This window comes from Mesoplodon densirostris, chromosome 4 (assembly GCF_025265405.1).
Source record: "Mesoplodon densirostris isolate mMesDen1 chromosome 4, mMesDen1 primary haplotype, whole genome shotgun sequence".
Classification (NCBI taxonomy): Eukaryota; Metazoa; Chordata; class Mammalia; order Artiodactyla; family Ziphiidae; genus Mesoplodon; species Mesoplodon densirostris.
This window is the reverse complement of record NC_082664.1, coordinates 22,684,339-22,697,031: the sequence shown is the minus strand read 5'-3', so window position 1 is coordinate 22,697,031 and position 12,693 is coordinate 22,684,339.

Sequence of the window (12,693 nt, the reverse complement as noted above, 5' to 3'; positions counted from 1 at the left end):
ATGGTAACTTAGTTTATTGATTAGGCCAAACTCTCTGTCAGGATTTTTTTTTCTTTTCTCTTAAAGATTGAAGACTTGACCATTCAGTATAGCAAGAGAAAATTTTTCTTAATTTTACTTGTATCTGGATAATCCACCTTAGACTTTAAAATAATGAAATAAAACAAAAATACATAAATAAATACATAAAATCAGAAATTTTACTTAATTTCTCAAGCCCCCATCTTCTCCCTCCTCTGTATAGTAGAAATAAGTGTGGGGGAGTGAGGGGTGGAGGAACTAAATGATATATTGTATATAACCAAATTTAGCACTGCTCAAGATTTTGGCCCAGTTTGTTATAGCAGGAAGGGTGAGTAGGAGTAGTTGCTCAAAATGAGTAATTGCTTAACTTTTAAAAAGAGAACAGTAGAGGTATTAATAAGAATACTTTTGCTTGCAAGTTATGGAAACCCAAGTCAAACTGACTTAAGCAAAGAGTAGACTTGGCTCATTTACCTTTAAAGTTAATGGGTAGGTTTTGTTGGTCAGGGCTGGATTGAGGGGCTCAAATGATGCCTTTAGATTTGTTTCTCTCCTTCTTTATCATTTATTTATGCTTTGTCTCACATCGGATCCACTCTTAAGCATTCTCTTCTTAGAAGGTGACTCCTGGAAACTCTATACTTAAATTCTGATGGCTCTCAGTCCAAATGAAAGAACCTCTGTTTTTCCCCCAAACAATTCTCCAAAAATTTTATTGGACCAGCTTGCGTCCTAAGTCCATTCCTGAGCCAGTGACGATGGAGATTCATTCCTCTGATTAGCAGGCTTGGAGCAAATATTTATGTCAGAAGTCAGGATGTAGCTATACCATTCAAACCATATACACTAAGAGTAGTAGGGAAGCGTTCTTGAAGGAAAAATGTGGATTATTTTTTCTAAAACGGAATAGATACTGGGCAAGAATTAATAATAGCTGATAATTATATAGTGCTTATTTGGCACCAGGCACTGATGATCTGAATGCCTTAGATATATTAAATTACTTAATCATCAAAATAACTAACTTTACAGATGAGGAAATTGAAAGGCAGAGAAATTAAGTAACTTGCCCCAAGGTCATACAGCTAGTAATGAGCAGAGCCAGGGTTCAGATGCAGGCAGTCTGGCACTAGAGCTTATGCTGTAATCACTGGGGAACACTGCTTCTTGAAATTAAAAAAGAATCTACTACCCCTCAGGCTCTGGAATTGCAACTATTAATTTTTGCCTCTTTTGCTTATAAGCCATTAGACATGGGTAAGACCTTGATTTTATTCCTCATCTATAAAATAGTGGTGGTAATATTACCTGGAAGTTATTTTTTATTTATTTATTTTTATTTTTGACTTCATTGGGTCTTCGTTGCTGTGCACGGGCTTTCTCTAGTTGCGGTGAGCGGGGGCTACTCTTTGTTGCGGTGCGTGGGCTTCTCATTGTGGTGGCTTCTCTTGTTGCAGAGCATGGGCTCTAGGCGTGCAGGCTTCAGTACTTGTGTCTCACGGGCTCTAGAGCACAGGTTCAGTAGTTGTGGTGCACAGGCTTAGTTGTTCCGTGGCATGTGGGTTCTTCCCGGACCAGGGCTCAAACCTGTGTACCCTGCGTTGACAGGCCGATTCTTAACCACTGCACCACTGGGAAGCCCTACCTGGAAGATTAAATAAATAAATATATTGCTAGCATATAGTAAGCACTTGACAATTGGTTACTAAAATGACAATCACATTGACATGCCCTGGGGTGTTCCAAAAAAATCCCCAACCCTCTGAATTCCTGAAACACATCCATCATGGAATGTGAAATAGTACTGTCTCCTCTACTTACCAGGAAAACGGTTAAAAAGTAGATCTTAGCACTTATTCTCTATTGCCTGATTACATTTTAGTGATTGTCTCATCACTGATTTTACATTAAATACAGAGGTGTGACTAAATAATTCGGTCTTGCAGCATAAATTAAGCAAACGAATGTGCTTAGAATTACACTTCCCCTTCTCCTTTTCCTCCTCCTTGTCAACATAAGATACCGTTTACTGAACACCTACACACAGCGTGTGACACATCATTCTGTTCTAATTTTCTTGGCTTTTTCTAAAATGCCTTTGTTACAGAAAGGAAATAGATCACTGAAAAGTATGACATTTCCTTGCAGTAAATAAATAAGGGTTTATATAACTCTTGAAAAGAGATAGTATAAATATGTATTTTAGTAACATTTTATCACAAACATTGGTGACAGGAGTTTTCCAAACAGGAACCATATATTCAAACTAGTGAGATGAAGTTGTTAAATTTCGGAAGAAAGAGGCAACTCTTGTTTGCTTTTCTGTTTCTTTGGCTACCTGTCAAAATATGTTTTCTCCTTCATGTATAATTTTGCTTTTCTTCTAAAAGAGAATTTTACCATCTCCTTTAAGGAGTTAAAAATGACAGTAAAAATATTATGGCATATTTCAGAGTCTGGCTGTGTGAACAGGTAAATAATATAGTTTCTGATAAAATACTGGGGAACCAGAAAATGGAACTCCCTTCTTCTTTGATTAAAAGGGTGTTTGGGAAATAATATTTAGCTGAGAACGTGGAGGACACTAAAAGGAGGCTTATCTTTTCACATGAAATGCCTGGGAATAGCCCATAACATATTGCTTAATTTTTCTGATTACATAGTCAAAACCAAAATTTCACTTTGCCTGGCATCTGGTAATCTATGATCAACTGAAACTTGCTAAAGTAGACTTTCCATTTGAGTTTCTTTGTCCCCATATTCTCTGAAATGTACAGAGAGAAGCATTATCAGTGTCCTAGGCAGATTTTGGCTCCAGTACTGGCTGTCGCTATGTGTGTGCCATTGGGAAAGTTATCTAGGAGGCAGGTCAGTTCTCCAGATGACCTGTTAACCAAATAACCAGTTTTTGCCAAACTTACGTAAATTTTTTAAGTTTAAGAAGAATATGAGTTACACTAAAGTTGATATGCTGAGAAAATGGTCAAAGAATTTTAAAAATGATAAAAGTTTCTGTAAGAAATGCTGTTTTCCAACCAACATTTTCATACATTTTAGATTGTTTCTGCTCATGAATTTGGATGCTTTTGACTGTCACTTTGTACTTTTTAAAAGTTTCAGCATTTTTAATATTCTGTTGCCAGCATCTCAAATGTTATCAGCTTTCAGTTTGTATCTGTAGCCATTTAAAATTTAAATTTAAATTCAAAAGCATGTGAAATTTCAACTTTGAATGGAATTAAATCTTTATCTTAGATTAAGTCCAATTTTCAGTTATTTAAAGTAGATTTAATTACATTAAGTATTTAAATTAAATTGAGAACTTAAACATAAATCCAAAATCATCTTGAAGAAATAAAAATAACCTAAAAAAATCTCATCACGTAGGAAAAGCCAAAATTCTGTTTGCTGATAAGAAACAATTGGGATAGGCCAATGTGTTATAAGTTTATTGAAATACTGGACACAAAGAATTTAAAGGTTCAAAGTGTACAGAGAAAGTGGGACTGTTCAGAATATTTTGCTATGGTAGATCATAATATGATTAGTGTCTCTAATACCTTGACCATAAATCAGAAAACGTGAGGGAAGAATTTTAGAAATAGACTAAAAAAATCCTAAAATTGCTAAAATCTGACAAAACAAATAATGCTAATCATGAGTTTAGAAATCAGTAGAAACTGAGAACTTTCCATAATACATGCTGACATTTCTATTTTGCTAAAAAAAGTTTTATTAGCAGAAGTCAAAATTTGACCTCTTTTTCAGCTTTTAAAGTATTCCTCCTTGATTTTCTGTTTCCTCATCTATTCAAACTATAAAAATCATTTTCATTAAACCAGTGAATTTTATAGAACAAATTAGATATTTAGGAATGTCTAATTAATTGCTGAATTAATTTTAAGGACATTAACCTACTGCCAGTTGCTAACTTCTCTAAGCCTCAGTTTCCACATCTGTAAATTGAGAATGACAATAACATAGACTCCTTCCTTCTTTGTTCTCTCACCTACATTTCTCTTGTACTGTTTATGTATTTCGATGAAAGTATCTTGTTTCATCTCTATAAATATTCCCAGGGCCTGATACATATAGAATAATAATATTAATAATAACTCACTTCATGCCAGACATTGTGAAAATGTTTTACCTAATTATCTCATTTAATTCTGAAAAAAAACCAGTGAGAAAAGCAATACTGTCTTCTCACCATTGATGAGGAAACAGATGCTCAAAGAAGTGACTATGTTATGAAAAAGAGGCACAGGTAGCAGATACGGAGCTGAACTTCAAATACAAGTGGTATTATCCCATGTTTGTTGTACTGAATTCCTAAGTGTACTAATGGGCTTTCTCTCTTTCTCTCTCTGGTATATGGTACAGTGCTATGCTATTATATTTTCTGGTTTATAAGGCCCTCTCAAGAGGCTAATATGGCATGTAATGCAGATATTTCCTTCAGTGTATATGTTGATTGACCACATGAAGATGAGAGAGAAGGAAGGTGGGATGGGCAATGTGACCAAATGGTGAATTAAAAGAGAAGGGAATGAAAAAACACCTACAAGGGAAGGCAACTACCCAATGTACTTATGTTTTGACCTACAGTAAGATTAGTGTGGATTATTCTGAATCCAAGAGAATTTCTGGGTCATTAGTCCTCATTACTTCTCATTAGCTTCTGTGGAATTACATGAAGTAGATTTGTTGAAGATGTATAATGAGCTAGAGCCACAGACACCACTCTCTCTCGTTTGTAAGAAGTTCTTGATGCCTTTGCCATCTGCAGTTTACTGCTATGAATGTGATGAACTTACACATTCTGAAAATTAACAGAGAACACCTGCAAATCCTTTTCTAGGCTGAAAGCTCACCTGATGTAAAGTGTTAGCTTGTCCATTGAAAAGGACTTGTATATTCATCTGTCCCTTAAACATTTAATATGCTCTTACTGTGTTTCAGGCTGTTGGCCTTAGAGCTACAAAGATGAAAATGATACTGTTCCTGCCTTTTGGAGTTAATAATCTAAAGGAGAGACAGACAAACAGGAAATTACTATGTAGTCAGATAAGTACAATATAAGAGATACAAGGTAAAGATAATTTCCAAATTACTGAGAGCTTAATTTGTGGTAGACATTGTCCCAGCATTTTATGTCTATTATGTAATTTTTAAAGATAAATTATTTATTTATTTATTTATTTTTGGCTGCATTGGGTCTTCGCCACAGTGCGCAGGCTCCCCACTGCGATGGCCTCTCCCGTTGTGGATCACGGGCTCCAGGCACGCGGGCTTCAGTGGTTGTGGCATGTGGGCTCAGTAGCTGTGGCACGCAGGCTCAGTAGTTATGGTTCACGGGCTCTAGAGCACAGGCTCAGTAGTTGTGGTGCATGGGCTTAGTTGCTCCGCGGCATGTGGCATCTTCCCGGGCCAAGGCTCTAACCCGTGTCCCCTGCATTGGCAGGCGGATTCTTAACCACTGTGCCACCAGGGAAGCCCTATAATTTTATTCTTATAAAATTCTATGAGGTAGTTACTCTTATCATGCTGAATTAAGATGAGGAAACCAAGACAGAGACTTTAAATAACTTGTCAAGTCACAAAGGTAGCAAAGAGATAAACATTTATTTGAATCCAGATAATTTATTACCAAAGTTGGGGTACGTAAAACACTGTGCAATATTACCTCTTGTATGGGAGTACAAATAGGGGCTCCAATAGAAATGTAAATCACATTCTCATTGTATTCAAGTTATAATAAAGGCTGAAGACTTAAAACAAATTTCTGCCTTTGGGAAAAGACATACAAAATTAAATATGCACATTTCAATTGAGACAATAGCACACAGTGCTTAAGAGCTAGACTACTGGGTTGTATCTGGTCTTACCTATTTATTGCTAGCTGTGCAATTTAGGATAAATTACTTAATCCCACTGAGTCTTAGTTTCCTCACCTGTAAAATGGAATAATGTTAATATATAGTTCATAGGCTTGTGATGAAGGTTCTGTTGTTGAAAAATTAATCAATAGTTAATCTAAGAAAGAAATGGAAAATTTTTATTCACACCAACTTGGGAGACAGTCTTTCAGAAAGCTCTGGGGATTGTTCCACCCACTAGAGATCAAAGAACAGTTATATAAGTTTTTGAGACAAAGGGTTATCTGCATGTACAAAGTGAGTAGTGGGTCATTGTGACCCTTTACAAGATTAAGAAGGAATGTTATTTCCTAAGGAGTTATGGTTAATGTAGATGCACAATCACACTAAAGGGGAGAGAGGAGGACCAAACAGGCATTGAAAAATTTTGTTTAAATATTTCTTGTCTTTCCATAAGATATGAATTTTATTTCATCAGTAACATGAGATTATATCGCAAAGTACTTAGCAAGGTGATTAGAGATTAGTAGGGAGTAATGGATAAATACTAGCTTTTATTAAAGGCGATCGAGGAATTTACAAATTATTTCTTTACACCATAGAAACTAGTACCATATTCATTCTGTCTGAGTTTTGAGAGGAAGTAAAATATGGTAGTGGTGAAGTAACTGGTAAGGTGGCTAGTGGGGCAAAATATCAAAGAAAAATATAACAACCAAAGGGAGGAAATGGTTTTAAGATAAATTCTAAGCTAAATAAGCTATAATTCAAAATTGAAGAAACTTTATAAATTTGGATTGACTTAAACATTACTTAAAAGACAACAATTTCCAAAATGGCAATTGAGGAATGCCAATGAGAATGAGGAGCTCAAAGTACTGCAAGAAGGATAAACAAAAACATCTACACCTAGATGCATCACAGTCAATCTGTTGAAAAGCTAAAGACAAAAAGAAAAACTTGAAAGCAGCAAGAGAAAAACGACTCAACACGTCCCAGGGGGATTAACAATGTGAGAAATGGGTTATAACTCATCAGAAACAATGGAGCCAGAAAGCAGTGGAATAACGACATTCTGCAATAAAGACTGAATTTCTTATGAGGCCCTTTACATTATACTATCTGATGTAATCCTGACCAAAAACTTTTTAAAGTTTTCTTTTTCGCTTGTTCCTGTTTTACAGATGGGAGCACTATGAAACCAAAGAGAAGTTAAATAAATTACTTGAGGCCGTATAGCTAGTGAATGGGACTTGAACCCAGATCAGCTGGATATCAAAGGGCATCCTCACTCACTCTGCCTTCCCATGAAGTTTCTTTCCTTTAGTCTCTGTGCCTCCAAGCTACTCTCTTTTGAACTAATCTTTTGCTGCTGCCTGGACCCTCCTAAATATCACTTCCTTCACGTTACTTTATTATTCAGAATCCTTGAATGGCTTTTTGTTACCTATAGCTTGAAGGCCAAATTCTTGGGCCTGATTTCTAAGGACTTTTAAAATTTGGCACTTAAGTATCACTGAAACATGATCTCTTAATATTTCCCAGGTTGACAGGTTTATCTCATATCTGCCAACACTTTTCTTTCCATCAATTGAAACCTTCATTTTTGGGGGGCAGGGGCATAACTCAGAGCTCATGTCTTTTAATTCTTCTTTGCTATTTCCCCACTCTTTCTTTATGGCCTTCCTTTTTACATACCTCCATTACCCTATTTGAGTTTATGTATTGCTATATATATATATATATATATAAAATTTATATTATGTTATATATGTGGCATATATATGTATATAAATATAACTGGATTGGAAGCAAGCTCTCTTATTTTCCATTATATCTTTAGCAGGACTTAACACAGGACTTTCTCTGTTATAGCAGCTTATTAAATATTTATTGAATGATGCCTTGTGGTTTCTGGATAAAAAAAATAAATATTAAAATCAAATAGTAAGAAAAAAAATCACCGTATCCTAGTATTTAAAGTGGTCCCATTTGATTGGAAAATTCTGTCAGTCTGGAATCTTGTTAAAATCAAATCTGAAGGAAACAGAAACTTTCTTCTCTTTTCTTGCTCTAGTCTCATGAGGCCGCTATAGTATTTCAGAACCAACACTTATGAATTTCTTCTCAACCACCATTGCTGTGGATCCAGGGAAAATCAAGACAGCTCTTAGTGGTCATGGAAGCTCACAGCTCATAAATTTGTTAGCTAACATGGTAGCCAGTTGCAATTTGATGGGACAGGTATGGGAAGGTTTTTTCAAATTTGGAATGTAAAACATTCTGTAAATCTCATGCTTATTATGAAGAGCAGGTTGATCCAATTAACTGACCCCCAAATAGATTCTATCTTAGATATGTCATAAAAGTAGTGTGAAAGGTTATTATTCATGGAAAAGTATTTGATTTCCTAGTGGAAGCTGAACACTTAAAAATTGCTCTTTGGGTTTTTTTGTTTTTTTGTTTTTTGTTTTTTCTATGGATCTGTTTACTTCTCAAAATGTGGTTTATCTTTAAAGACACAGTTGGGTCAATCACTAGTATGGATGTCTTTCTGTTCTTCTTTTTCCTTAAAACTCCTTTGATCTCTTTCCATCTCTCTCACTTTGAAAAAAAAAATCAAGAAACACCCTTTGCTGGTGTTCATACATACTAGTTTCATATATTCCATTAAAAATTCTATAACTATCCCATTCATTTTTCTAAGTCACCCTTCTGACTATATATTCATTCAATTTACCAAAAGTAAAACAGAGTTAAACACTGTGATTAGTGACTGGTAATTGATGTTGGGTCTCTGCCCAGACGCTGCTTAAAGTTCTTATTGTCTAAGGTAGGTGAGGAGAGAGGGCTGTGCAGGAAGAAGAGGGTGAGTTCAGGTGAAGAAATAGGAGGGACATTTTTTCTTGGAAAGTGTGGAGGCTGGGTCTTCATATTTTCAATGTTCTCCCATTTTTACCTGGATTGGGGCCAAAAAGGTATAAGGGTGTGCCTATAATTGTTGCTATCCTGGAAATCTCAGCCAGCCAGAGGAGCCAGAATCAATACTTAAGGCAGAGCAGATACCTGTGAGGGGTATCCAAGCCACTGTCATGGGACTACATGGATTTGGATTACACACCCCACAGCTCTCAGCTGACAAACTGTATGGACTTTTTTGTTAATCTTGCAATAATGTGATCAGGCATTTTTTGTAAGTGAATAGTTGGACTCATACCACTCTTTAGAAGGATTTTATGCTACTTAATTCCTGCTATATGCCAGGCACTGTCCTACCTGCTTGAGATACCCACTGGTGAATTAGATAGGCATAGACCATTCCTCTTACTGCTTAGTTTAGTGGAAAGAACAAGTGCTTCTCTCCCCTTGATATTTTTCTATTTCCAATCAAGAAGAACAAAAACATTTACTCACTATCAAAGTTGTTTGTCTAAATTATGGCAATCAACCAAGCATAAGACCCTAATATTTGGGTGGAGTGATCTAACAGTAATAACAACTACAACAAAATGTATATAGAACTTTGGTATTTATAACATACTTTCACCTATATGATCTCTTTCAACCTCATTGAGTCCCTGATTCCTCATCTGGAAAATAAGGCATAACAGTATATATCTTGCATGAATGGATATAGATAGACAGCCAACCTAGGGTCATACCTGCCAACTGTGAAGGTCAGCATTTTATAGGTGCTGAAACTAAACCTTAGAGAGGATATGTGAATTGTCCATGGTTGGAAATTAAGTCAAAGGAAAAAAATAAGACTTAAAATACAGTTTTTGGACTCTAAAATCTATGGTTTTTCCATTATATGTCAGTTGTTGCTCAATTGACCCATCAATTAATTAGGAGTTGGGAGTATCCCCACAGAACTTCTCCAGATGTAGTATTCCAGGAAAGCTGATCACATTTCACTCCTTTTGGCAGCCTATATAATAACAGTGCAGTCAAACAGAAAAGAAAGAAGAAAGACAGAGACCGTTACTTTAATGTAAGAATACAATTCATTCACAAGCTGACCCCTAGAAATAATCAGTTTGGTGCATATTCTAGTCAATATTTTAGAATGCATTAAATTTCCAGGCTGTTCTTTCTTGAGCCCTAGTCACAGGGAGCTGTTTTTGCCTTTGTTCTATAGAATATTAGAGCAGGAACTGACCTTTGAGGCTACCTAGTCAAATCCCTTAGTATTCAGAAGAAGAAGTCACAGCTAGAAAAATGTATCTATAGACTAAGGCAAAATCCTCAAAAGGGAACACAATTAGTAATTTAATGAATTATTTTCTACAAGTAACTGTTTGCTTACAAAATAAACATTCTATGGCTTGCCATAGGGTGATAATTGAAAATTCGTCTGAGTTTAAATTGAGATAAGATTTTGATATGTTACATCATTGTTTTAGGCCCAACAGTGCCTTTGCTGGACCTGATACATGGTAGGCTCTCAAAAATATTTGCTGTGTGAATGAATGTAGCATGTATGATATATGTATATGCTTTAAACACAATTTATTAATCTAAGACCATTTTCTTCATATTTAGTCTCATCATCATCATCAATGAAACTTTATTGAATGCATTCCATATACAATTGTAATAGGAATGGAAAAGAAAGGATATGGTGTAGAAATATCGATCAGTTGGAATTGATTAGTGTAATGATTAAGGTTTGAGTATGTGTGTGTGTTTGTGTGTGTTCACTGGGGAAGGAGATGGTGGTGGGGCTTATGAAGGGGAGAGAGCAGTATAAGATGTTAACACTTGTGAATATGGTAGTGACATAAGCTGATAAAGGAAATAGAAATATAGAGATTAATATTGCTCACATTGCAGGAGTCCAGTTATAGGAGAAGGTGTGGTAGTCAAAAATGTCAATTAATTTACATAGTAAAGTGAAAATAAAAGAGTCACTGAAAAAGGTACTGGACTAGTCACCAGTTTTTGAATGTCAACAACATAGAATCTTAGTATAGTAATAGCTAACACGCATTGAAAACTCACTGTCTTCCATCCATGATTACAAGCACTTGACATGTATTCAGTGTCTTCATCCTCATCACAGCCCTATGAGGTGGGTGATAATATCATCCCCATTTTACAGATGAGAAAAATGGAGCTTAGAGAGTTTAAATAAATTGTTCAGGGTCACTCACCTGTTACGTGGAGGATCCAGGATTTGAACTCAGACAGTCTGGTTCCAGAGTCTATGTCCTTAGTACTTTGTTGTACTACCTAGTAGAAGCTTTATTGTAGAAGGAAATTTAGGGATCATGTAGTATAATAAGCCTCACTTTACAGATGAGAAACCCAAGGCCCAGAGAAATTGAATGGTTTGCCCAGGGTCACAATGATTTTGTGACAGTCTGAACCGTGACAGTTTGTGTTCTTGTGTGCAAGGCTGAAATAATTGGAGACAGTTACGGTAACATTAGCCTGCAGGTACCATGCACTTTTATGATTGTTGCTGTTCACAAACCCATCCTGAGAAGCTGGGAAAATGGAGTAGCCCACAAAGTTTTCAAACTTTCTTTCCTGTGCGAGGCACTTAATTTATTCTGTGAATGAAAAAATCATTCTTGCTTGCTCTGGATAAGTGACAGCTTCCTTTGAGGAATACACAGCATCAGTTCTTTGGATACTCAGGTTTCTATGTATGAGAAAAGACAACCCCAAAGAAAAAGTGAGTGGTGGCTCCGTGCCAGGGCAATTAATGAAAGACGCAGGGGATTGAACAGGTGGTCTTAATTCTCTTTTCTCCCAGGCAGCACCCTCCACCTCTTGACACTCCAGAAGAAAGTCTGTCCACAATATTCCCAGGAAAGAGATTCTACAACCTTCCTCTTCATTGCTGACAAAATAATAAGAAAGACGAGAGGGCAGATCTGGTACCATTTCATCCTTCTAACTAGAAAAGCTCCTCTGGTAAATGTCTTGAGTCTGACTGGGACATGCATATCAAAGAGAATTTGGCTAAACTGAAATATCATATTTCATGGGGAGTTAACCAGGGCAATTTATCACAATTGACCCTATCAGAGAGTGACCAACCATCCTTAGTAGACCCGGTGTTGCAAAATGCCACCACATTTGGCCATAAAATTTATCATGTCAGCAGATCTATAGTCAACACTATGCACTGTGAAATATGGCAATGCTGCTGGGATATTTGTCTTTGTTGGGCCAGACAGGTTCTCCTTGCATTTCCACTTAGTCCACATTCATACCCCAGCACCATCTATAATGACCCATCAGGACAATCTTCTTGGAAACATGACTTGCAGCTCCAGCTCTAATAAGCTGGGAGAGGAGGAATGAAAGCCTGTACAATGCACATATTTGGGGGGCATGTTGTTAAAATGCTGAAAATTTTTAAAGTAACTCTTTTTTTATTCAGATAATTATTTTAAGAAAAGTAACACATTAGAAGGGAATTTAGGCTCTTGACAAATTAACACCATTGGAGACACATATGTTTACCTTTTTTTTCATTTTCTTATTTCACAGAAAAGAAACAGGACAAGCATAGTAAAATATCTTCTTCATTTCTGAGTCCCTCCTTGGGCAGAATTGTGAGAGTGGCAAGGCTGGTTATCAAAGTTGCTGCCTCCCAACTCTGTTCTCACTGATGTGCTGCTTCTGTTCCTAGTGTTCTTGGAATCTCTGCATTATCACCTTTTCCTAAACTCTGCTCAAGGCAGTTCTTTACCCCAGTATGTTGTGAGGGATGGATATGGCTTCATATCCTCTGATTTCTTTTATTATAATAAATTTAAAATTATTGAATTAG